Here is a 24274-nt window from a genome sequence, read left to right as displayed (position 1 = left end):
CCTCTCAGCAGCTTTTGGTACCATCGACCTTGGTATCCTTTGGAGGGGCTGTCTGAGTTAGTGGTTGGCAGCACTGCTTTGCAGTAGTTCTGGTCCTGCTTGGATAGTCGTTCCCAGAGGGTGATGCTTGGGGAGTGCTTTTCAGCCCTGTGGAGCCCTCAATGTGGGTTCCTCAGGGCTAAATTCTACCCCCTCTGCTATTTAACATCTATTTATTTAACATTTATTTATTTGGCACTTATGTCTATCCTTGTGCATGCTTCTCCATGTTGAATTTAGGGAGGGATCTGTAAAGTACAGTTCTTTTCGTTTCTCATTTTTTCAATCGTAAATTCAATTTTTCATGTTTCTGCAGCGATTTGTGAGGTGCCCCCCCCCCCGTGTATGTTATGTTCATTTTTGTAAACAATGTTTGGTTGGAGAGCCATGAAAGTTGCAGAGTGGTCCATATTACAGCATGGTGGTGTTTAAATGCAAACTGAATTGAATTTCTCTCCCCCACCCCCACCCCCGCATCAGTACCCCGATACATGACACATATTTTCCACCCAAGCTTTAGACACACCTTCCCCTTACCCAAGAATTCTCTGAGAATGCTCAAGCCCATGAAATTCATTGTGTGGAAAGCTGGGGGGGAGCTCACCATTTAAAAGAGGGGGTGCAGTTTAAAAGAGGGGTGATTTTGACAGTTTGTAAGTAAAGCTATCACTCATGGGATTTGCAGAGCTCTTGAGAAAGCAACTGATTTGTGTGTATATCCTGTTTATCAGAGAGACTGTTGCCTTTGATTCCATGGAAACTATCACTTTGGCAGCAAGGGAATTTGTCGGTTTCATGATGAGTACTGGAGGTGGAGGACTGGATGATTTCCTGAGCCCCCGCAGGGTGTGAGAGCTCAAAGCTAGCAGAGAGTGACAATGTGTTGCATACTCCACAGCGTTCACTCAGCTTGTCAGTTCCAAGAATCCAAGAATAGCATCCATTCTATGGAAAGAATGAAGGAATAATATGAGTGTGTTTTTCATGGGACAGAGAATATTAACTCTACTACATAGCTCTCTTGCCCTGCCTCTTAAATTCACATTTGAGGGAACCACCATTTGAAAACAGGAAAATGGTTTCTAAAAAAGTAGAACTCATTTAAGGCTAGGAACAGATGCATCTGATGATTTCAGTTTCTTATTTCTCTGTTGTTTTCCCTAAGGTATACACACACAATTATTGCCTAATATTTTGGAAACAATGAATTATGTAGATTCACATGGGAATGCAAATCAGGAAAAAGACCCTACACAGGGCTAAAAACCCCCTCCCTCTACTAAAGATGCTTTCCTTGGTAATGTCTCTACTTTATCCTGAACAGAATGCTACAATGGCAACACTGTTCCCAGGGGCCTTGGTGGGGGTGTGCAGGGCCAGCCTAGGACTTTTTGCCACTTCAGACGAAACAGAAAATGCTACCCCGCCTCTGTCTCCACCCGCAGGAGCTGGTGGTGGAAGGCAAGCAGGGAGGAGATGGATGGGCCAGCAGGAAGCTCCTCAGAGGCAAGATCTGGTGTGGGGGGGCATAGGTCACCATGGGGTTCTGTACTGCGGCACAGGAGCTGCTGTGCGTCGGGGGTTGTGATTCTGGGCAGCAGGGGAGCTTGAGGGTGCTAGGCACTTGGGTGCCGCTCAACAACTTTGATTTCCCAAAAAAAGCTCAAGAGTGTTGGGCGTGGGATTTCTGCCACTGTTAGCTATTGTTTTTCTCCCCAACTTGCACAGAATCTAAATGTATTTTGATGAAATTACCGGTATGCTGCAAATTTCTCCTGCTTTTTTGGAAAAATCCCGTTCTCCATCAATTAATGAGAAAAAGAAAATGCACGAATGACCAAGCTGGCCTCCCCCATCAACAAATGCCTAAAGGAGCAGCTCCTGTGATTGATTGCCTGCTTTGGTTTTTTTTAAAAAAATAAATTTTTATTAATTTACATCAAAAGAAAAAACAGACATCAAAATTTCACAACATATCTGTCAGGGTCTCAGGGAGAGAAGGGCAGATGGGGGAGGAGAGAGAGAGCGAGGGGGAAGAATCCCAGAGAGATGAGGAGGAGGAGGACGATGACCAAAGGTCGTCCATGAGTCTGTCCAGTGAGTCAGAGGACTCCCAAAAGGGAGCCCCCCTGGTCAGACCGAGGGGAGCCCAAGGGGGAAGCAATCAGGAGCAGGGGAGCGAAGGGAGAGCCCCCAGTGGGAGTTGGAAATCGGGGCCGGTTTCTCCGCCGGAACGGAGTGAAGGGGGTGGAGTTACCAGTGTGTCAGAGGGAGCAGAGCAAGAAGGAGACAGGGGGAGGAGATCGGAGCAGGACGTTCTGCCGGAAGGGGCGGAGAGTAGCACCGGGAGCAGTGTAGCGGTCGAGAGAAAGGTCAGAAGCAACGTACGCGCGCCAAGTTCAAATGTGGAGGCGCGCGGAAGTGAGGAGAGCCCTGGGGAGGAGCCGGGCCCCAAAGCACGAAGGAGGGGGGAAGAGGCATCAGAGGATTCAGCCTCGGGCGAGTCCCGGCGGGAGGGAACCCAGGGGGGCAGAAAGACCCTGCGGAAGAGGAAGGAGAGGAAGAGGTGGTCCAGCACAAACCTCTTAAACTGGTGCAGGGGCGGCACGGATTCAGAGGGGACTTCGGCGGTCTGATGTCACAGACGTAGAGCCACGGAGATGGAATGTAAAAGCAGCAATGCTCTTCAATAAAGACTTTTGTAAATAAACTGGTTTGGACTTAGGTCTCTTGTGAGCTGGGACCAACGGGTGGCTCTGACAGTATCCTTTTTGGACTTCCTCCAGCTTATCCGTAAATCATCCATAGTTATAATTTAAGTTACGCATTTCTTAATTTTATATTGACATTAATTATATCTTTCTTTCTATTCCCTTTAGACAATATTTCATAGTATTTCACAGTGCTTCTTTAAATCCCATTAGCGTTATCTGTCCCTCATTTATATGTTCCAGATATTCCACAAATTTTCCCCAGTCCTCGATAAACTTTTGGTCTCTTAAGTATCTAATCTTTCCTGTCAATTTGTCCAGCTCCATGTAATCCAACAACTTCGTTCTCCATTCTTCCACAGTCGGTATTTCTTGCTGTTTCCATTTCTGGGCCAGTAACACTCTTGCTGCTGTTACTGCATATTGGAAAAATTTACTATCTCTTCTTTTTGTCTCGTTTCCTAATATCCCTAACAGAAAGACCTCTGATTTCTTTATAAATGTGTGTTTTAGAATCTTCTTCAATTCATTATATATTTTTCCCCAGAAGTCTTTCACTTTCTTACATTCCCACCACATATGATAAAAAGAACCTTCTTTATCTTTGCACTTCCAACACTTATTACATGTCTTATACATTTTTGCTAATTTTACGGGTGTCATATACCACCTATAAAACATTTTCATAACATTTTCTTTTAATGTCATACATGCAGTAAATTTCAAGCCTTCCTTCCATAGTTTTTCCCAGTCCTCAAATGGTATGTTGTGACCCACATCTCTGGCCCAGTGAATCATTACCGACTTAACTTCTTCATCCTTTAAATTCCATTCTAACAACAACTTGTACATTTTAGATAGTATTTTCACATCATTATCTATTATTTCCCTCTGAAATTTAGAATCCTTATCCGCATAGCCATGTTCCTTACTGTCTTTCCTGAACATTTCATTTATTTGGAAATAATGCAACCAATCATATACATAACCTTTGACCTGTTCATGTGGTTTCATTTTCCATTTTCCTCCTTCTTTAAATAACAGTTGGCTATATGTTATCCATTCACTACTCATATTAATTTTCTTTACACTCAAAACTTCTGGAGGGGATAACCAGTGTGGCACTCTAGGTTCTAATAGGTTTTTATACCTATCCCATATTTCAATTAGAGGACCTCGGAAGATGTGGTTCTCGAAACCTTTATGGACTCTCTTCTTCTCATACCATAAATACGCATGCCATCCAAACCTATTGTCGAACCCCTCTAAGTCTCACTTTCCTGGGATGGGCAGTGTTGAGCCTGACTTTAAAAAAATAAAAAATAAAAATTTGTGGTGTGGCATTTCTATTTAAAATGGGGTGGAGAGAGATCCTCATAAGGAATATATTGCCATGCTGTAGAACACCACATAAGCTGTTACAAGCTTGGTAGATCAGGGGAATGCTATGGACATAGTGTATCTTGATTTCAGCAATGCTTTTGGCAAAGTCCCCCATGATATTCTTGTGGGAAAACTGGTCAAATGTGGGTTGAATGAGGAAACTGTTATGTGGATTTGTAGCTAGTTGACTGACTAAACCCAGAGTACTCATTAATGGTTCCTCATCATCCTGGGGAAAAGTGACAAGTGGGGTACCACATCATTCTGTCCTGGGCCTGCTGTTGTTCAACATCTTTATAAATGGCTTGGATGAAGGAACTGAGGGGATGATCATCTAATTTGCAGATGACACAAAACTGGGAGGAGTAGCTAATGCCACAGAGGACAGAATCACAATTCAAAATGACCATAAAATGAATTTCAGCAGGGACAAATGCAGGAAGAATCAGATGCACAAGTATAAGATGGGGGACACCTGGCTTACTAGCAGTACCTGTGGAAAGAAACTAGGGGCCTTGGTGGAACACAAGCTTAGCATTAACAGCATGGCGCAGCAGCAAAAAAGCTAATGATATTCTAGGCTGCATCAACAGAAGTATAGCATCCCAGATTAAGGGAAGTAATAGTCCCACTCTATTTTGCCTTGATCAGGTAAAGCTAACGGTAAAGGACCCCTGGATGGTTAAGTCCAGCCAAAGGCACCTATGGGATTGTGGCACTCATCTCGCTTTCAGGCCAAGGGAACTAGTGTTTGTCCACAGACAACTTTCTGGGTCACATGGTCAGCATGACTAAACTGCTTCTGGCGCAACAGGACACTGTGATGAAAGCCAGAGTGCACATAAATGGCATTTATTTTCCATCCACAGCAGTACCTATTTATCTACTTGCACTGGCATGTTTTCAAACTGCTAGGTTGGCAGGAGCTGGGACAGAGCAATGGGAGGTCAACCCATTGTGGGGATTTGAACCACTGACCTGATTGGCAAGCCCAAGAGGCTCAGTGGTTTAGACTACAGTGCCACCTGTGTCCCTGCCTTGGTCAGACCACACCTAGAAGACTGTGTCTAATTCTGGGCACCACAATTTACAGAGGATGTTGACAAGCTGGAACGTGTGTAGAGGAGACCAACCAAGATGATCAAAGGTCTGGAAACTAAGCCTTATGAGGAGCACTTGAAGGAGCTGGGTATGTTTAGCCTGGGGAAAAAGGAGTCTGAGAGGAGATATGATAGCCATCTTCAAATATCTCAAGGGCTGTCACATGGAAGATGGAACAAGCTTGTTTTCTCTGCTCTGTAGGACAGGACTCAAACCAACAGCTTCAAGTTACAAGAAAGGAGATTCCAACTAAACATACGGAAAAACTTTCTGACTGTAAGAGCTGTTCAGTCTCCCCCAGGAGGTTGCAGACTCTCCTTCCTTGGAGGTTTTTAAGCAGAGGTTGGATGGCCATCTGTCATGGGTGAGATTCCTGCATTGCATGGGGTTGGACTAGATGACCCTTGGAGTCTATTCCAACTCTACCATTCTATGATTTGATGGGTCAAATACAGAAAACAATCCATTTGCAATTATGAACTGCTGAAATACTACCCACGAAACCTGAAAAGCAGGTAGTATTAAATACATTACAGAGATAGATTACCAGAGACTGAACTTCTGCCCTATGGATTTGAAATGTAGAGTAAAAGCACTTACTCCCACAGTAGGTGTGACTCTGCTCCCACCTTGAATTACCATAAATGGGGTGGGGAGTCTCTTCAGCCATTGATTTGGTTGTGATTTATGCATCACAGCACTGTTTTCCATGGTAGTACAATTTATTTAGAATCATAGGCAGGGGTGCGGAGTAATAAATAACAGATAGATAACAGATAGGATAATTGATCCGTCCCTCTGTTGCCAATGCTCATTCTGTGAGTACAGATCTGCCAAAATGGTGCTACTCAGTAAAAACTCACTAGCTGGATCAACACCTTGTCGTGGTGAGTGAGCTTGCACATTCCTATGACCCTTGTGAGTGAAGCCATTGGGAATCTCGCACTCCCAGCAGGGTCACCCAAGGTGGTAAGGTCAAAGGGAAGAAGCTGGACAAAGAATGATCCAAAAAGTCATCAACGGCAGAACAGGCGGGAGATAACAAGCAGTATGTTACAATGGCTGAGAAGGCAGATGAAGGCTGCAGCAGATAGGAATCTATGGTTGATGTGATTGCTCATGCCATTGGAACAGAGCCCTACTGCGAAGACTGTGCTTTAGTCAGCGTGCACTGATCTACACACATAAAACAAATTCATGCACAGGCATCTTCCAAAAACCCATCCCAAACCCCCAAAGTCCCATGGCAATCGGCAAATGGTAACAGGGGCAGGACCGTGAAATCTGGAAGCCCCTAGTAATGGGCAGTAGATACAGATTCAGTTACTCTGACCCAAGGAATGAAGCCTCCCTTTTCCCCTGACTGGATTACCATGCCCAGTGGGGTCACAACCCAGCGATTGTAAAAGACTATTGAACTTTGAAACATGGAATATACAGACTTTGTTGGATAACACAGATAATGAGCATCTCAAATGCAGAATTGCCGTCATTGCAAGAGAGCTGTGACATTTTAAGATCGATATTGCAGCGCTTCAAGAAACTTGAAGAGCAGGTGAGGGACAACTGAAGGAAGAAAGGGGAGGCTACACATTCTTCTGGAAAAGGTGTACCTGAACAAGAATGTCAAATACATGGAGTAGGCTTTGCAATCAAAACGATCTTGTGAAGCTCTTGTACTACCAACCTTATAGGCCACTTATAAACGCTATGTCCAACACCTCAAAATATTCCATCAACGGTGTCTCTGGAAATTTTTACACATCACCTGGGAAGGCAAGCGAACTAATGCCAGTGTAGTGGAAGAATCAAAAATCACCAGTGTTGAAGCAATGATTCCTCAGCTTCAACTTTGTTGGACTGGTCATGTAGCTGCCTGATTATCATCTTCCAAAGCAACTACTCTATTCCCAACTTAAGAATGGAAAGTGAAAAACTGGTGGTCAACAAAAGAGGTTCAAAGACTCTCTCAAGGCAAATCTAAAAAAAATGTAGTATAAAAACCGACAAGTGGGAAACATTGGCCTCTAAGCTAGACCAGCCTTTGCCAACCTGGTGCCCTCCAGATGTTGGACTACAGCTCCCACAGCTCCAGACATAAAATCTGGAGGGCACCATGAGGCAGTAGCCTTAGGGCGGCAGGCTCCCCACAGCTGCGAGGAGCAACAGTTCCACCTCCTGCACTTGTTTGCTGCCTCCTCAGCTGCACACCCTTTCCCTTGCTTTCTGGCTTTCCTCTTTTTCCCTCCTCACCCCCATTATCCTTTCCAAAGGTGTCATGGGTTTTGAAGACATTCAAACTCAGGACGAAAGGGAGAAACGCACTAAGAGGAAGGCAAGCTTGGGAAATCCACACCATGATCAACTCCCACCCAGAAACCAATGTCCCCACCGTGGAAGGATGTGTGGATCCAGAATTGGCCTCCACAGTCACTTACAGATTCACTTTTAAAACTGTGTTTATAGAAAATAATCCTACTCGGCTACAAGGGATTGCCAAAGAAGAAGAAAGACTCAGTAAAAAGAGGAAGGAACCCCCAAGTTTTCCATATGTACAACTAATCTTCACAGGGAAGGAAGCTTCCAAGTTGGAGGGGGTAGTACTGCAAAACAGCCCAATGAGAACGGCAATTTTTCCTTTGCGGTTGAACAATAAAAGCCCCCAGCAATTCATACTGTTAACTGCAGTTAAATTAATATTCCAGTTGTTTTGCTGCAGGTTCATCTAACCTCTAGCATTTCCCAGCCTCATCACTCTTGCTCAGAGATTTGTTTGCCCTCTGTGACATCATCATGAAGCCGAATCTGATTGGCCGCATGAGGATATCATTGCTACAAAAAAGAAGGAAGGAACAAAATGGTGCTTGTGCTACAGCAAGCCAATAAAAAGGCTACCTTTGGGGGGATACTCTAGGAAATATTTCACACATGAACAACTGTTGATGCACCAAAAATGAACAGTCGTCTCCCCGCTAATATGGAAAAGGTCTAGGAGTACATTTGTTCTTCAGATACATCCCAAGCTAGCAATCAAGACATGTCACTGAATAGATGGTACAATAGGCCCTTCTCATTGCTTCTAAATTTATCCAAATGCCCCAAAGCCATCAGGATTTTCACTCATGTACAACGGTGCAGCTAGCCACTTGGGTACCAGGTGCAGCATGCGTGTCCTAAAATTGGAGGTGGGGCGAGCCACCCATGGGGGTGGGGCACACTGCATGGAGCCTCTCCACGACATCCCCCTCAGCTGTAGGGAGGCTGAGGGAGAGGTGGAGGGCAGACACAAGTCCCATGCTGCTGTTTCAGGCAGCGCAAAGCCGGCAGGCACCCAAGCCACTACATCACTCCCAGGAGAGACATGTGGCTTGGGCATGCTGCAGGCCCCACGGTAAGTGCCGGCCCATGTGGTGTGGGACCCAGTGCCAGCCGTGTTTCATTACATTTGATGACTGAACAAAAAAATTATGTGAGCCCAATTTATGTATGTATGTATGTATGTATGTATGTATGTATGTATGTATTTATTCATTTATTTATTTTTATTATTAAAAACTCATATTTTTGTTATTTGGTCACCCCCCTCAGTGATGACACCCGGGGCAGACAGCACCCCCCCCCCGCACCTCCTTCCTCTACCACTGCTCATGTATTGCTCTGTTCTAAGCCTAATGATCCAGTGCTTCCTACTGCTTGCTAGGATCAAGAGACCTTTCAATTCATTGGGTTATAAATAACGCAAGTGCTGATACTATTGGCCTCCACAAAAACACGAATAGAACATGTCATCCAAATTAGCACTTTAATTGGGAAGATATGGGTGGCTTTGTCATCAGCTTTCTGCAAACCCCTTTCTGATCAAGCTCTGTGCATTTAATTATTCACAGTTTAACCTCAGAGATAATGTCTGTGTCTCTTGCAAGACTCCCAAGTGCCGGGATGAGTCCAAAATCCATGAACTCAGGAGCAACTCTCTAATTTGAGAGTAACCATCTTTAAATTAAAAATGAATCCAGTCTTTGTTCTGCATCTGTCTGTCTGTCTATCTATCTATCTGTATCTCACTGTACAGTCAAACTCTGGAAAACATCAGTGATGTAATCTGGGATCTAATCTCCAACCTGAAAGCTACTCATCTTTTAGGACACTGATTTTTATGAGTGTGGCTTCTCTATGGTTTGGTTCCATGTCACACTAGTAATGATTGGATAAGAACATGAACATAGCAGCATAAGAAGAGCCTGCCAGAACAGCCAGTGGCTCATCTGCTCCAGCATCCTGACAGGAGTCAAGCAGATGCCTGTGAGAAACCCAAGCACAAGAGCCCTCTCCTGTCCAGTGGTTTCAACATCTGGAGGCAGAGCATTGACATTGTGGCTAATAGCCATGGATAGCCCTCTGCTTCATGAATCTATCCAATCCTCTTTTAAAACCATCCAAGTTGGCGGCCATCACTGCCTCCTGTGGGAGCAAGTTTCCTAGTTAACTGTGCACTATGGACTCACATGGGTTGGGGCAAGGGCTTAGATCCTTCCCACAAAAACACTGGCTGACACCAAGAGAGAAGGGTAGTGCTGGCATGGGAAAAGAACCTAGATGGGGCATGTGGGAACTCTGCTCATCCCTGTGGTTGTTCATCCAGAGGTTTCTCGGACGTCACTGGACCTCATTGTGGGAGATCAGCTCCTTTGCTCACAGTGAATGAACATATTCTCTCCTAAGTAGGGTTATGGCCTTGTGGCAGAGCACATATTTTTCCACCCAAAAACTTCCAGGCACAATAGCTGGCATTGCTAGGATTTTGTGTAACAGGGTTAGACAAAATCTTGTCCCTTAGACCTTCTAGAACTGCTGGCAGTGAGAGTAGTGAATATGTTCCAAACTCCATTATCATGGGTGGGGAACCTCTGGCCCTCTAGAGGTTGTTGGACCACGTCTCACCCTTCATGAGGATGGCTGTTTGGTGAAGGTTGGAGTCTGATAAGATCTGGAGGCTTCTTCATCCCCACAGCACAAGGGAGGGGGGCCATATGTCCTGCTTTACAGAGGACAGCCCTCTCTCCGAAGGAGTCTTGTCATGTCCAAGCCAGGCTTAAAGATTTCAAAGAATGAGAAGCGAAAGCAGAAGACCCTTGCAGTTGCTCATCAAGAACTGGTGACTGAGCAGCAGACCAAGGAAGTGTCATCTTGTCCACTAGGTTGACACATAGTACATTTCTATTTATATTTTTGTTTTAAGTATCCAACTTTATATAAAAATCAGCATGTTTTTCTCCACTATTTATTTATTTATTATGTCATAAAATTTACATGAAGCTTGATTGCAAAAAGGACTTTCAAAGCATTTTATAAAAATAACAGAACAATGCATGTATCTATACAAACTGTTAAAAACAGCAATTTTAAAAATTCAAAAAGATAAAATCAGCAATAAACTAAAAACAAATCAAAACACATATCAACATTCTAGATCTATGAGTAGGCTTGTCGAAACAAAAAATGTTTTGAGCCGGCACCAAAAAGTGTACCGTGAACCAATCAGCAGGGAGTTCCACAGGGTGAGGTGCCAGCCAAAGCGTGAGACACTTTCATGCTTCCTCACCAGATTCCTCGCCTGTCTCATTTGTGTTGATGCTCACATTCCAAGTCCCCCACCATCACAACAACAACAAAAACACCCCTCACCAAATCAATTCTTTCAATAACTGCAGGTTCCTATAGGTGACATCCCAGCTGTGAGGAAAGGCACAACAGCAGCAAAACTCAGGCCTGTGGGGACTTTTAAAGTGTGGGTTATTTGAAAAAGAATGACTCCATATGGCATATTTTAAAGGCAAATTGAGGATGATATGCTTGGTGGTTTCTGGAGTTCTTTATTTCCACTCTGGTGCCTCATTTAATCCAGATGACAAATGCGTTGAGCAATCCAAATAATAAAAGACCATCATCTCCTGTCCAGGGCAAAGAGAACCAGCTCCTCACACCAGAGCAAAAGAAACATTTCTGCGGCATGCTTCCCTGCAGCCTCCTCCACTGCTAGCCCAAGGGAGGAATTAGTAAATGATGTCTTCTCCTGGACTTTGATTGGCTACCTGGGAAAGTGGCAGAGTGCAGACCCCTGGTAAGATGATTGCAGAATGAAAGAAAGCAAGGAAACTCACAAACACCCACTTGGAAAGTAAGTCAAGCGCACCAAAAAGTCTGCACTGTGGTAGCTCCATGTGTTTGTGGCACAAACAGAGCTGAATGCAGATCGCCTGGCAACATTCAAGTACAGCAGGTGCCACTGGCCTGACTTTGGATGTCTCCGGGAAACACAGTGTTTTGCTTTGGTAGAGAAGTACATGTTCATGATGCAGAGGCTGCGATACAAGCCAGCTCAAGCAGCCTTTGTCCTTTCTCATTCATGCTGCTGATACCAAAGTGGGCTATGCAGATGTCCCACGTGTGATGATTTCCCTCAATTCTAGCACTGAAATCTCCCAACAGGAATAGGTGTTTGCAATCTGGGACCCTCCTGGCAGCCTGGTCTAGTTCCTCGTAGAACTGGTCCTTGCTTTATAGGCCAGAGTGCATAGTTGGAATGTAGATGCTCAAGATGTTAACTGGACAGGAGCTGGTTGAGAAGCAGAGGGAAAGCGACTTCCAGTACTTCCTGCCTTAAATGGATGCAGTTCCCACGCTAGCGGAGATCATTTGCGGAGGAAAACAAGGATGATTTGGGAGTAATTGTCCTTGCAAGCTCCCCTTAGGGCCGGGGGGGGGGGGAGTGAGCGTCACTCACAGATCATCTTGATAACCGGTTCTCACTCCAGCATGGAATCTGAGAGACAGAAGACACTGAGTGGAAAAGCATTCCACATATCAGTAACACCAGTAATGCAGCAGTTAAAGCAGAGGTTCTTCTGTATATTTGCATGAAATTGGCTCCAGTTTACAGGTGTGTGCAGGATGAAGGGGATAAGATTAGAAACTGCCAAGAGAATCAGCTGCTGGGTTGCAACGTTTCAAACTGGAATGAAGATCTCCTTCGCTGAAGAATATGGTATGTCAGGGGGGAGGGGAGCCTTTACCCTTTTTTATTAATACAATATTTGCTATATAAATGATTTGGCAAACCTCCCCCTAAACAATAACAACTGATAAAGAGCAAAAAGAGAAAAAGACAACAGAATTATATTTATGGATTAAAATGAAAATAGAACTGTGTGAGAACATTGGAATGATTTAAAGCATCTAACTTCCATCTGACGGTAATTTGGACTGTGGTCTTTGATCTGCAGTAGCTCTGGTGAGACTCCAGATCGTTAGAGATAAGAATCTGAGGAGAAGGAGAACTGGAATCTTGCCCGGATGGCAGGATGCCAGATTACTCCCATACTCAGATATAAACAACAAAGATGGAGTAATGATGCAGCTTGAATTTCAACAGAAGAAGAGAGACTGGAAAAGCGGAAGCAGAGATGCCGTGTAAGACATGATTAGAAAAACAAATAAACAAATGAGAAAATAAACATCTCACACAGGAAACAGAACTATTTCTATGGAAAAACTTTTGTTATTAAATATCTCAACACAAATGGAAGTCAAGAAATCAGTAGCTTTTGATAAGGGACTAAGATTGGGATGCAATTGGATTAACTAAGATCTCAGAAGCAGGAAGAAATAAGAACATTGCACCCCGACACGCAGCACATGGGAAGTCACTCAAAATGTATAATTGGCTGTATAATTGATTTATATTTGGATGGGAATTGTAATTTGATATTGATAAAATGTGGTTGTCATTGGATTTTAATAATTGAAAATTAATAAAAGTTATGTGCAAAAAAAAAAAAAGACAAGCAGAGGGAAAGCAAGCATTCTAAGCATTGCAGACAGAAGGGAGTTTCTCACTGCAAAGCCTATGCTATGAGTACATGGTTTTTCTGGATGCCCTACTTGCCAGAAAAAGGTGTAGTTCTTCTCTTGGAAGCAGCCACTTGAAGTGAGTGTGGTCTCCTGGAGAGTGGCAACATCAGTGTCGAGTGTTTTCAATTATGTCCGTCTTCTGTGAGTCACTGGCACATGCATACATGCTCCTGATGTTTCAGCTTGATAGGTGCAAGAGGGTTTGTTTCGTTTCTTTTTTGCCTGGTGCAGAAGTTCAGTCCACTTGTTGAGTGATACTCTGAGCTCCAAGCACCCATTAAAGCAGGCAGACTGTGGTGGGTCAGCACTTTATTGACTTGGGGCAGCCCAGCTTAAGGGAGGCAGTAGCTGACCAGCGAAATACAATTATCTCTCCCACTGAGGAAGGCAATTTGTAGCCCTTGTACCTTATGCCAATCAGATTATAACTTGTAACTGATGCCTCCTAGAATCATAGAATCTTAGAGTACACCAAGGGTCATCTAGTCCAACCCCCTGAAATTCAGGAATCTCAGCTAAAGCATCCATGACAGATGGCCATCCAACCTCTGCTTAAAAACCTCCAAGGAAGGAAAGTCTACTACCTCTCATGGGAGTCTGTTCCACCTCAAACAGCTCTTTCTGTCAGAAAGTTCTTCCTGATGTTTAGTTGGAATCTCCATTGAAGCCATTGGTTCAAATACTACCCTTCAGAGCAGGGAAAACAAGCTTGCTCTATCCTACATTTGACAGCCCTTGAGATATTTGAAAATGGCTATCATATCTCCTCTCAGTCTCCTTTTTTCCAGGCTAAACATACCCAGCTCCTTCAAGTGCTCCTAAGATAATGAAGGGTCTGGAAAGCCTTAGGAGGAATGGTTGAGGGAGCTGGGTATGTTTAGTCTGGAAAAGAGGAGACCAAGCTGGAATGTGTGTAGAGGAGAGCAACCAAGATGATCAAGGCTTAGCCTAGGCAGAACGTATTGAAGTCCTGGGCTGCACAGACAACAAGATCCCCCTCTCCCCCTCACAGACATGGTCCAAAGGAAAGGAAAGCAATACATTTGGCACCAGCTTGGCTGCAGGAGCTGCTAGAAGGAGGCACTCAGAGTGCCATCCAACAGTATTAGGGACTCCACTCTGGATTTTTGTTGAGTTTACTCCTTAGCTTTTTCTTCTCCCAAAGATGTCCTGCAAGGCAGCAGGTACTGATTTTCCCTTGGGGTTTACTCCCGAAGCCTTTTTCATGAATGAGTGTAGCTGCAAGGCAGCAGAGGTTTAGAATCAGAGTTTTCCTTCTCCTTGATGGGCTCCCTTCCGGGTTGATCTATCCCTCGTTTCCCTCTGCATCCTGTGCAGAAACTGCCTTCTTGACCACTGGACTCACTGTTGGTCTCATCCGCTGAGTCCGCTGGAGCCTGTCTCTGCATTCAGGGCACGAGACACAGCCAATAAATAGACTGCTTCATCCACCCATTACTACTTGTGTCAGCTGGAGGAGAGACAGAAATAATTTAGGGTTATGGTAAAAATGTACAGAACTTAGTGAAGTTAGGTAAAAGTTAGAGAAGCATCTCTAGGTAAAAGTTGGATAGGACCAACAGTTTTAACCTCCATTCGCCTCCAGCGTTATTTAGCCTATAAAATCTGTCCTCAGCCTTGTGCATTTCACTGCATTCCACTGAGATTACTTCATTGGCAGCAGAACCAGCATCTGCTGAACAACTAGCCAGATTAGGGAGAATTAAGGCACAAAGAAATAAAAAAAGGAACAAAAGAGCAATGCTAGCCAAAAAGCACAGTGGGAGAAGAGATGAATACTTCAGGATCTGCAAAATTACAGCTACAGAGAAATCCAGCGCCATTCCACAAAGCCTCATAGGGTTCAACAAATTGTTCCAGGAGAATCGAATCCAAAAGAAAAAAGGAAAAAGTTTTATGCTAACCGTACATTAGACCTTGTTCCACTGTAGATAAATGCTAGTTTATTCACACTGAATAGTCCCAGTTCCTTTCTTTTGGCAGAATCTGTACCCAGGCAATTCTCAACATCCTCTCCTTTCTTGACATGCTCTTACTTACTTATCATGGACATGATTCGGTTGTGTGTAAGATACAGCTATGAACTGTGAACAAATCCTGAAACTGGATGATTCCTCCATACAAACACAAAAAATGCCACACTGGAGAAATCTACATGAAGCAAACCTTATCATAGTGATACCCAGAAGAATGGTACATAGCATTTACGGAGAAATTAACATACAAACTTTGAGTCTTAAACTTCTTAAGGTTTGGTTTAGCTTTGTTGCATATATTTACATTAAGCAAAGCTTAATGGAATAGGAAAGGGGGAGGGGTTAAAATGAGGATTTGTGGCTATTGAAGCTCATTTGGAGACTTGTGTTTGTTGAGCATAAGAACATAAAAAGAGCTCAGCGGGATCAGGCCAATGGCCCATCTAGTTCAACATCCTGTTCTCACAGTAGCCAACCAATGTGGGAAACCTGCAAAGAGCCTTTGAGTGCAAAAGCCTCTCTCCTCCTCTGGCTGCCAGCAAATGATATCCAGAAGCATTGCTACCCCCAACCGTGAAGAGCCATCTTGGCTAGTAGCCACTGACTGTCCTCTCCTTCATGGATTTGTCTAATCCTCTTTTAAAGCCTTCTTGGTTGGTGGCAATTGCTGCCTCCAAATAGAAAAAGATCATTAAAAGAAGATTCAACATGCAGTTCCCACAGCCCATTGCAGAAAGCCATAATCATTGATATAAAAGTTGTAGGTTGTATAGATGCACAATTTGTGGGCAACATCCAGACACAAGGAAATTGCCTGGGGGAGGAGACAAAAAAGTAGCACTATCCTGCCAGTGGGCCTAGTAGTACAAATGCTCCTCTTGTGTGACTTGGAAAGTTTGGGTGTGTGTGGATCTCTTCTGTTACCAGCCCTGGTTTAATTCAGTGCTATAACCTCTTTTCTTAAACAGGTTACAGAGCTCCAGAGAGATTTAAGGGTCGGGAAGATGAATTGCTCCAAGGACGAAGGTTAATTCAATCCATGAATAGAATAATTGCTGGAGTCTTCAAGGGAGATTATGACGGGGATATTTGTCATGGTATTTCAGAGATCAGATCCCTGCTGAGGAAAAGATATTGCCATTAGAAGAACAATAAAAAGGTACTTTCAAAAGCAAAGCAATTGCTACTTGTCATACAAGCTGCAGGACAGGGCATTCTGCCAAGGGAAATGAGAGCTCTTTTTTCAATAGCTATGTTATGTTAGAAGAATTTTGAAAGCTTATTTTTTTAAAAAATAGAGGACTAGTATAGGGTGTATTTTGTAAAGGATTGGTGAGTGAATGGAACTGAATGACCTTGGGTTTCCTTGGCTACCAAGAAGCTGAGTTCACCTTGAACCCTGCATTTGCCCTAGAACTGTGTGTCTACATTGCCTTTTCTCTGTGCAATGAACAGTGTGCAACTGCAAATGAAATTTGCACCAGGTGATTGCCGTGGTTGCAGATGCACCTGTCACAAGCAGGAATAACAGCATTTGGATGTCAGGCTTCTCAGTCTCTGGAACCTTTACCACATCTAATGCAAATATCTGGTCTTCCATGTGTTCTGCAGGCTTCCTCCAGCAAGTAGCTTCCATCCTTAAAAGACCTGCTGCCTCCCCCCACATGGGCATGGTTGGCACTGGAAAGCACATTGTGGTTGGCTCAGGAGACCCTTTTCACCACCCTGCTACTCCGTGGTTGGAAACTGGCAAGGTCTGCTGACCTCTCACTACCTGTGTTCTTTGACATGTTCTCTGGCCCTTCTGTCCAGCCCATTTCTTGTAGCTTCAGCTTTCTGGATACACCAGGACAGTCCCTGCCTAATCTGGAATGTGAAACTGAAATTATTCCGACCACAATGTCTGCTTCTGATTCTGCTGGGCACTAGAGGTAGGATGATGGACAGGTACGAACAGACAAATCTTTCTAGCCTGCTTTCTCCTTGTTTCTCGTATCTTAAGGTTGTTGCTTTTTAAAATTTCTGCAACATTTTGCTATTATTATTACTATTATTGTTAGTCCTCTGAAAATTTGCCAGCATCCTGGTGCAAATTTTGAAGGATATCTTTGTTTCAGCTTGTGCATTATCTCAGAAAATGTGAATTAGTTTGTGTTTAAAACCTCCATCCCTATAACTTCCCAGCAACCACTGGGGGGGGGATCACGCCATCACTTAAGGCAGCACCCTCAAATTTCAGGTGGGTTTCCTCAAGTTCACTGATATTAGTGGACATAATTTAAAAATGCAGTGACAGAGCAAAAGTATTACCTTGTTTTGAATAGCTGCTTGCTCATTTTCAATTTTCTGTTGAGCAAATCAGCATTTAGAAACCAATAAACAACACATCCCAGTTTGAAAAGGGAGAGAGGGACACCCAAAGCAAGATAAATGAGAATCAGAAATGTTTTATTTGATAGTTAATAACATAATTCAGAAGTTTGCATCACACTTTATCATGCTTCTGTTCCACACACACCCATAGAAAATTTGAAACAGCCTGCATTTCATTTTTAAAAGAAAAAGAAATATATTGCTGTAGTAAGTTTGCAAAACAATTGATCAGCAAATTTTAAATATGAGATTCTACCTCATTTTCCTCAGAATAGATACAACTATATACAACTTTTAAAAGTTTTTATTGATAAACCAGCCTTCTCCAAATTGTTACCCTCTAGACGTTGCTGTCCTAAAACTCCCAGCCTGCCTGGCCAGTGGTCAGGAATGATGGGGGCTGTAGTCCAGTGCCAGACTGTGGAAGGCTGAGATAAATTAACAGCAGTGAGAAAAGCTCATCCCAACAAATCTATATTACACACTCTCCCTGTGCTTCACAGCTGAAAATAAACGTCATCACAAACCAAATACAAAAGCAGTACTTCCTGCCCACCACATGGGGGTGCCCTGGGGCATGGCTTGCAGGTGGGACACCCCAGCAAGGGTGGAGCTCTTCTGATGGCAGAGGCTGGTGCAGCCAGTCAGGCCTGGCATCAAAACCCACTTCAGCACAATGGCACAGGGGCTTTGATTGCTCTGCCACCTCACTTCCTGCCTGCACCATTTCCTCCTCCTTTCTGCTACTTTCTCCACTTGGAGCCTATATTTTTGAGAGGATGCTCAGTTAAATGAAGTGGTGTCTCCTTGTCCTTTGAGACTCTCTGGCCTATTCCTGTACAACGGCTTGAGCAATTTTTCCTTACAGTCATGTAGTAGAGATAGATGGCTAGATCAGGGTTGTTTTTGCAAATGGTTATTGTTGCTGCGCTATGGCAAGATGTGCAATCTTTTCACACTTCAACTCCCTGCATTCAGTTTCCACAGCTAACTTTCCTGACATCTCTGTCCTTCATCCAGAAGACTGGGGCTGATTCAAGATAAATTGTTGCTCACTGTTAATTAACAGTACTTGGAGGTGCATGGTTGAGACAGAATGGATGACAAATATCAAACCATTTGTCAATGAGGAGCAAAATATTGGAAGGGCCCAGCCAGGCTGTGCATTGCAGGTTGGCCTTTGGTCTAATCCATCAGAGCTCTTCTTATGTTCTTTCTGAAATAGCTTCATAGGAGCCAGGCTGGATCAGACCGAGTCCAACTAGTTCAGCATCCTCTTTCCAACGTGACCATTCAGATGCCCCTGGGGAGCCCACAGGCAGCTTCTAAGCTCAACAACACTCTTCCCATTTGTGATTCCTGGAAACTGATGTTCACAACCACCTCTGGCCCTGGCTAATAGCCACTGGTGATCAAATCTTCTTTTACAGCTGTCTCAGTTGATGGCCATCACCATGTCTGGTGGCAGCAAACGCTGTGGTTTTGCCACATGCGGTGCAAGTAAGTTCTTCCTTTTGTCTGTTCTGACCCTTCCAATGTTCAGCTTCATCGGATGGTCCCAGGTTCTAGCATTATGTAAACTTCTTTTACAATATATTTTTATTGCTTTTTAAATAGTAAACATCAAGAAGACAGAGTTTACTTCTCCCTAGGGCTGCCACCTTTGTTCTGGCAAAATACAGGACAGGACAGCGGGTGGCAGGTGGCAGGAGGGTACATGACCCCCCATCCCCAGTGCTGAAATGACTTCAGAGCAATCCATTACAATCCATTGAAGCCTAACCGGATGTCCCTTCTGGAATTGGTTACACACACACGCCTGCACATGAATTTGATAATTTGTCTGTGCTTTGCTACTCAGAGCTGAAATGCATGACCTTTCACACACATTTGATACTGTACAACGATACAGGCAAGCTGGGGCAAAATATATATATATGGGGGGCATATTCTGATGAGAGGATGAGCTTTGTTCCACGTTACATTTCTGAAAGAGAGAGGTAATATTAGGGAGCTACTTCTCCCCCACCCTCCTCTCTCAAATATCATGCAGATATACCGGGCTACGTTGACACAAAGCCGCTCGTTTCTAGAGCATCCTGTATACCTGAAGGAGCATCTTCGCCCCCATCATTCAGCCCGGACACTGAGATCCAGCCCTGAGGGCCTTCTGGCAGTTCCCTCATTGCGAGAACTGAGGTTACAGGGAACCAGGCAGAAAGCCTTCTCGGTAGTAGTGCCTGCCCTGTGGAAATGCAGGGCAGCAGCTGAAGAAGGAGCAAAAAGGGTTTTCTTGTGTGTGTTTCTTGTGGCTGATTAACTGCTCTCCCTGTGCAAAGGTCAGAGGGGGCAGGGTTTCCGTTGAGGTAGGTGATTAGCTGTGGGAGGAGCTTATCAGAGCTTGCAGGGCAGCAGCTGAAGAAGGAGCAAAAAGGGTTCACAAATGGTGTAAACAGGAACGGTTTGGATTCTTAGATCATGGACTGCAGTTTCTTGAAGATGAACTTCTGGCAAGCGATGGGCTGCACCTCACAACGGTTGGGAGGAATGTTTTTGCCAAAAATCTCAGAAACCTCATCAGGAGGGCTTTAAACTGACTAATGTGGGGGAGGGAGACAGTGCTCCTGAAGGTAGGAGTCTATCAATCCAAATGATCATCCAAATGTCATAGACCAAATGGAGCAAACAGCACGCAGATCTAGTGGTGGGAGGAAAAAATCCTTAAATAAGAGACACGGGGGAATGATTAATGGACTTCAATGTCTGTACACTAATGCGCAAAGCATGGGAAATAAACAAGATGAGCTTGAGCTCTTGGTACAGCAAACTAAATATGACATAATAGGCATCACTGAAACCTGGTGGGATAAGTCCCACGATTGGAATGTAATAATGGAGGGATAGAATCCATTTCAGAGAAACAGACCAGACAAAAAGGAGGAGGAGTGGCGTTATATGTCAGGGATGTGTATACCTGTGAAGAGATCCAAGATTTAGAACCGCAAAGCCAAAGTGAGAGCATTTGGGTCAAAGTTAAGGGAGAGAAGAATAACAGGGACCTCATTGTGGGAGTTTACTATAGATCCCCAAGCCAAACGGAGGACATAGATGATGCCTTCCTGGAACAGATGGCCAAGCATGCAAAAGGAAGGGAAATAGTAGTAATGGGGGACTTCAATTACCTGGATATTTGTTGGATGTCAAACTCAGCCAAGAGCACAAGGTCAAACAGATTCCTCACTGGCCTTGCAGACAACTTCATTGTCCAGAAAGTGGGAGAAGCAACAAGAGGAACAGCCATTTTAGATCTGGTCCTAACCAATGTTGATGACCTGGTTAGTGGGGTAGAAGTGGAAGGATCATTAGGCGCGAGTGATCATGCTCTTCTGAAGTTTACTATACAGCGGAAAGGAGCAGCCAAGCATACTAGGACTCAATTTCTTGACTTTAAGAAAGCCGACTTCATAAAACTTAGGGAACTGCTGGGTGAGATCCCATGGACAGTATTACTAAAAGGAAAGGGAGTTCATGATGGCTGGGAGTTTGTTAAGAGGGAGATAGTAAAAGCACAACTTCAGGCAATACCAATGAGATGGAAACATGGAAGGTGCCTAAAGAAGCCCGGGTGGCTATCTAAAGAACTTTTAACCGACTTAAGATTTTAAAAGGATGTGTACAAAAAATGGAAAAGGGGGGAAACCACCAAAGAGGAATTCAAACAAATAGCCAGCACGTGTAGACACAAAGTCAGAAAAGCTAAAGCACAGAATGAACTCAGGCTTGCTAGAGAGGTTAAAAGCAACATAAAAGGCTTTTATGGGTATGTTCATAGCAAAAGGAAGAACAAAGAAACAGTGGGGTCACTCAGAGGAGAAGATGGTGAAATGCAAACAGGGGACACAGAAAGGGCTGAACTCCTCAATGCCTTCTTTGCCTCAGTCTTCTCCGATAAAGAAAACAATGCCCGACCTGAAGAATTTAGTGCAAATGATTCAGCAGAGGAAACACAGCCCAGAATAACTAAGGAGATAGTACAAGAATACTTGGCTAGTTTAGATGTATTCAAGTCTCCAGGGCCAGATGAACTGCATCCAAGAGTATTAAAAGAACTGGCAGATGTGATCTCAGAACCACTGGCAGTCATCTTTGAGAATTCCTGGAGAACAGGCAAAGTCCCGGCAGACTGGAGGAGGGCAAATGTTGTCCCTATTTTCAAAAAGGGGAAAAGAGAGGACCCAAATAATTACCACCCAGTCAGTCTGACATCAATACCAGGGAAGATTCTGGAGCAGATCATTAAGCAAACAGTCTGTGAGCACCTAGAAAGGAATGCTGTGATCACCAATAGTCACCATGGATTTCTGAAAAATAAGTGATGTCAGACTAACCTGATCTCGTTTTTTGACAGAATTACAAGCCTGGTAGATGAAGGGAACACAGTGGATGTAGCCTACCTTGATTTCAGCAAGGCATTTGACAAGGTGCCCCATGATATTCTTGTAAAGAAGCTGGTAACATGCGGTCTTGACTATGCTACCACTCAGTGGATTTGTAACTGGCTGACTGACCAAACCCAAAGGGTGCTCATCAATGGTTCCTCTTCATCCTGGAGAAGAGTGACTAGTGGGGTGCCACAGGGTTCTGTCTTGGGCCCGGTCTTATTCAACATCTTTATCAACGACTTGGATGATGGACTCAAGGGCATCCTGATCAAATTTGCAGATGACACCAAACTGGGAGGGGTGGCTAACACCCCAGAGGACAGGATCACACTTCAAAATGACCTTGACAGATTAGAGAACTGGGCCAAAACAAACAAGATGAATTTTAACAGGGAGAAATGTAAAGTATTGCACTTGGGCAAAAAAAATGAGAGGCACAAATACAAGATGGGGGACACCTGGCTTGAGAGCAGTACATGTGAAAAGCATCTAGGAGTCTTGGTTGACCACAAACTTGACATGAGCCAACAGTGTGACGCGGCAGCTAAAAAAGCCAATGTAATTCTGGGCTGCATCAATAGGAGTATAGCATCTAGTTCAAGGGAAGTAATAGTGCCACTGTATTCTGCTCTGGTCAGACCTCACCTGGAGTACTGTGTCCAGTTCTGGGCACCACAGTTCAAGAAGGACACGGACAAACTGGAACGTGTCCAGAGGAGGGCAACCAAAATGGTCAAAGGCCTGGAAACGATGCCTTATGAGGAATGGCAAAGGGAGCTGGGCATGTTTAGCCAGGAGAATAGCATTGTTTTTTCCCTGACCTTGCAGCTCCCAAACCACACACATAGACCATAAGTTAATACACTCTCCACAGTACAATGGTAAAATGCCACCAACAGGTCCTTTGAGAGATTGTTTTTCCGGAGGATTCTCAGAAAATATAACCTCTGCTGTGCTCTCTTCACCAGGTCTTTGCTGTTCTCTCCCCAGGTTAGGTTGTCTTTCAACTCCATTCCCAGAAAACGAAACACTGAGACCTGTTCCACGCACTTCCCCTCAATAATAAGTGGCTGAATATTCAATTTACATTTCCTAAAGTCCACAATAATATTTTTTGTTTTCTTTAAGTTAAGGAGTAAGTTGTTTTTCCTGCACCACTCCCCCAACTGCTCAACTTCCTTCCTATAGGCCGCCTCCCCCTCTCCGGCCGTGATTAAACTAACCACCGTTGTATCATCAGGAATAGTTTGCCTCAGTCTGAGCTCTTTTGGACCTTTTGGACTCTTTTGGACTCTTTTGCTTTATGCTTTTTGGATGCTGTGGGTTCACTTTCCCTACAGCCTATTGGTCTCAACTTGAATGTCACAATTATTTTCTATGCCCCCCCCCTGCACCCCATTCCTGAGTTAGCATGTGGTACTCAAGAGCACCACTTATTTGAATTCCGATCCTGAGGTGAAACTGGCTCAAAATTCAGCTACTTCAATTTGACTTGGTTATGAATTAAGCTACAAAAGTGCTGGTGGCTAGATTAGGGCAACTTGGCTATTATTGGCTCCATGGATTTTATAAACCATGAAGTAAAAAATCTGTCACAGTTGACAGTTTCATTCCTGGTGTCTCCACATGATAAGTGCTTGGCCTATGAGGTGACGTTTCCTCCACTACCACTTCTACTTAGAAGTCTTGAGCCAGAAGAGAGGCTGCAGTGACGTCATGGGGGATTTTTGAATCCATACACCAGCCTTCTTCAACCTGATGCCCTCCAGGTTTTGTTGGCCTCCAGTTCCCATCAACCCCACCCAGAATGGCCAGTGATCAAGGATGTTGTGAGTTGTAGTCCAAAACAAGTGAACGACTACAAGCTCTACATCACTGCGTCTGATTCTCTACTGAGGGCTTATTATATAATCAACCATTTTAATTGGTTACAAGTTCCTTAGACTTTACTAGTTCAGGCTGCTGGGGTGGCATGTCTGAATGGTCCTCTGATCTTTGAAATCTCCTGACTGTTAGGTCTTCAAATGGTTTCTTCTTCTTCCTTTTGTCCAGTGCGGCACCAGATCTGCTGAAGATGCTGTGCAGCCCAGCTTCATGCATATTCATTGAACCATGTGTGTGTGTGTGTGTGTGTGTGTGTGAGAGAGAGAGAGAGAGAGAGAGAGAGAGTTTGTGGGGTCTGTCTGCATGATCCCCTGAATCCCTTCCCATTTGTGGGGTCCTGTACCTAGTAAAGGTTAAAAGTGGGTGGAAGATTCCCTTGCTAACTTTGTAACTTTGCTAACCTTGTAAGTTAATGGCCATAGCTCAAAGGCAT

At 44.1% G+C, this 24274-nt stretch overlaps 1 long non-coding RNA gene across 1 annotated transcript; it reads left to right on the top strand.

Moving 5' to 3' along the window:
* Positions 1-12040: 12040 nt before the first annotated feature.
* LOC309356396 lies at positions 12041-17220 on the top strand. The gene is made up of 3 exons (XR_014162759.1): positions 12041-12948; positions 16111-16301; positions 16754-17220. It is a non-coding gene; the product is annotated as an uncharacterized lncRNA (long non-coding RNA).
* The last annotated feature ends 7054 nt before the right edge of the window (positions 17221-24274 follow it).

Source organism: Podarcis melisellensis, assembly GCF_964234715.1.
Source record: "Podarcis melisellensis genome assembly, chromosome: 14".
Classification (NCBI taxonomy): Eukaryota; Metazoa; Chordata; class Lepidosauria; order Squamata; family Lacertidae; genus Podarcis; species Podarcis melisellensis.
The sequence above is the reverse complement of the archived record's forward strand: the minus strand, read 5'-3'. Positions and strand labels throughout refer to the sequence as shown.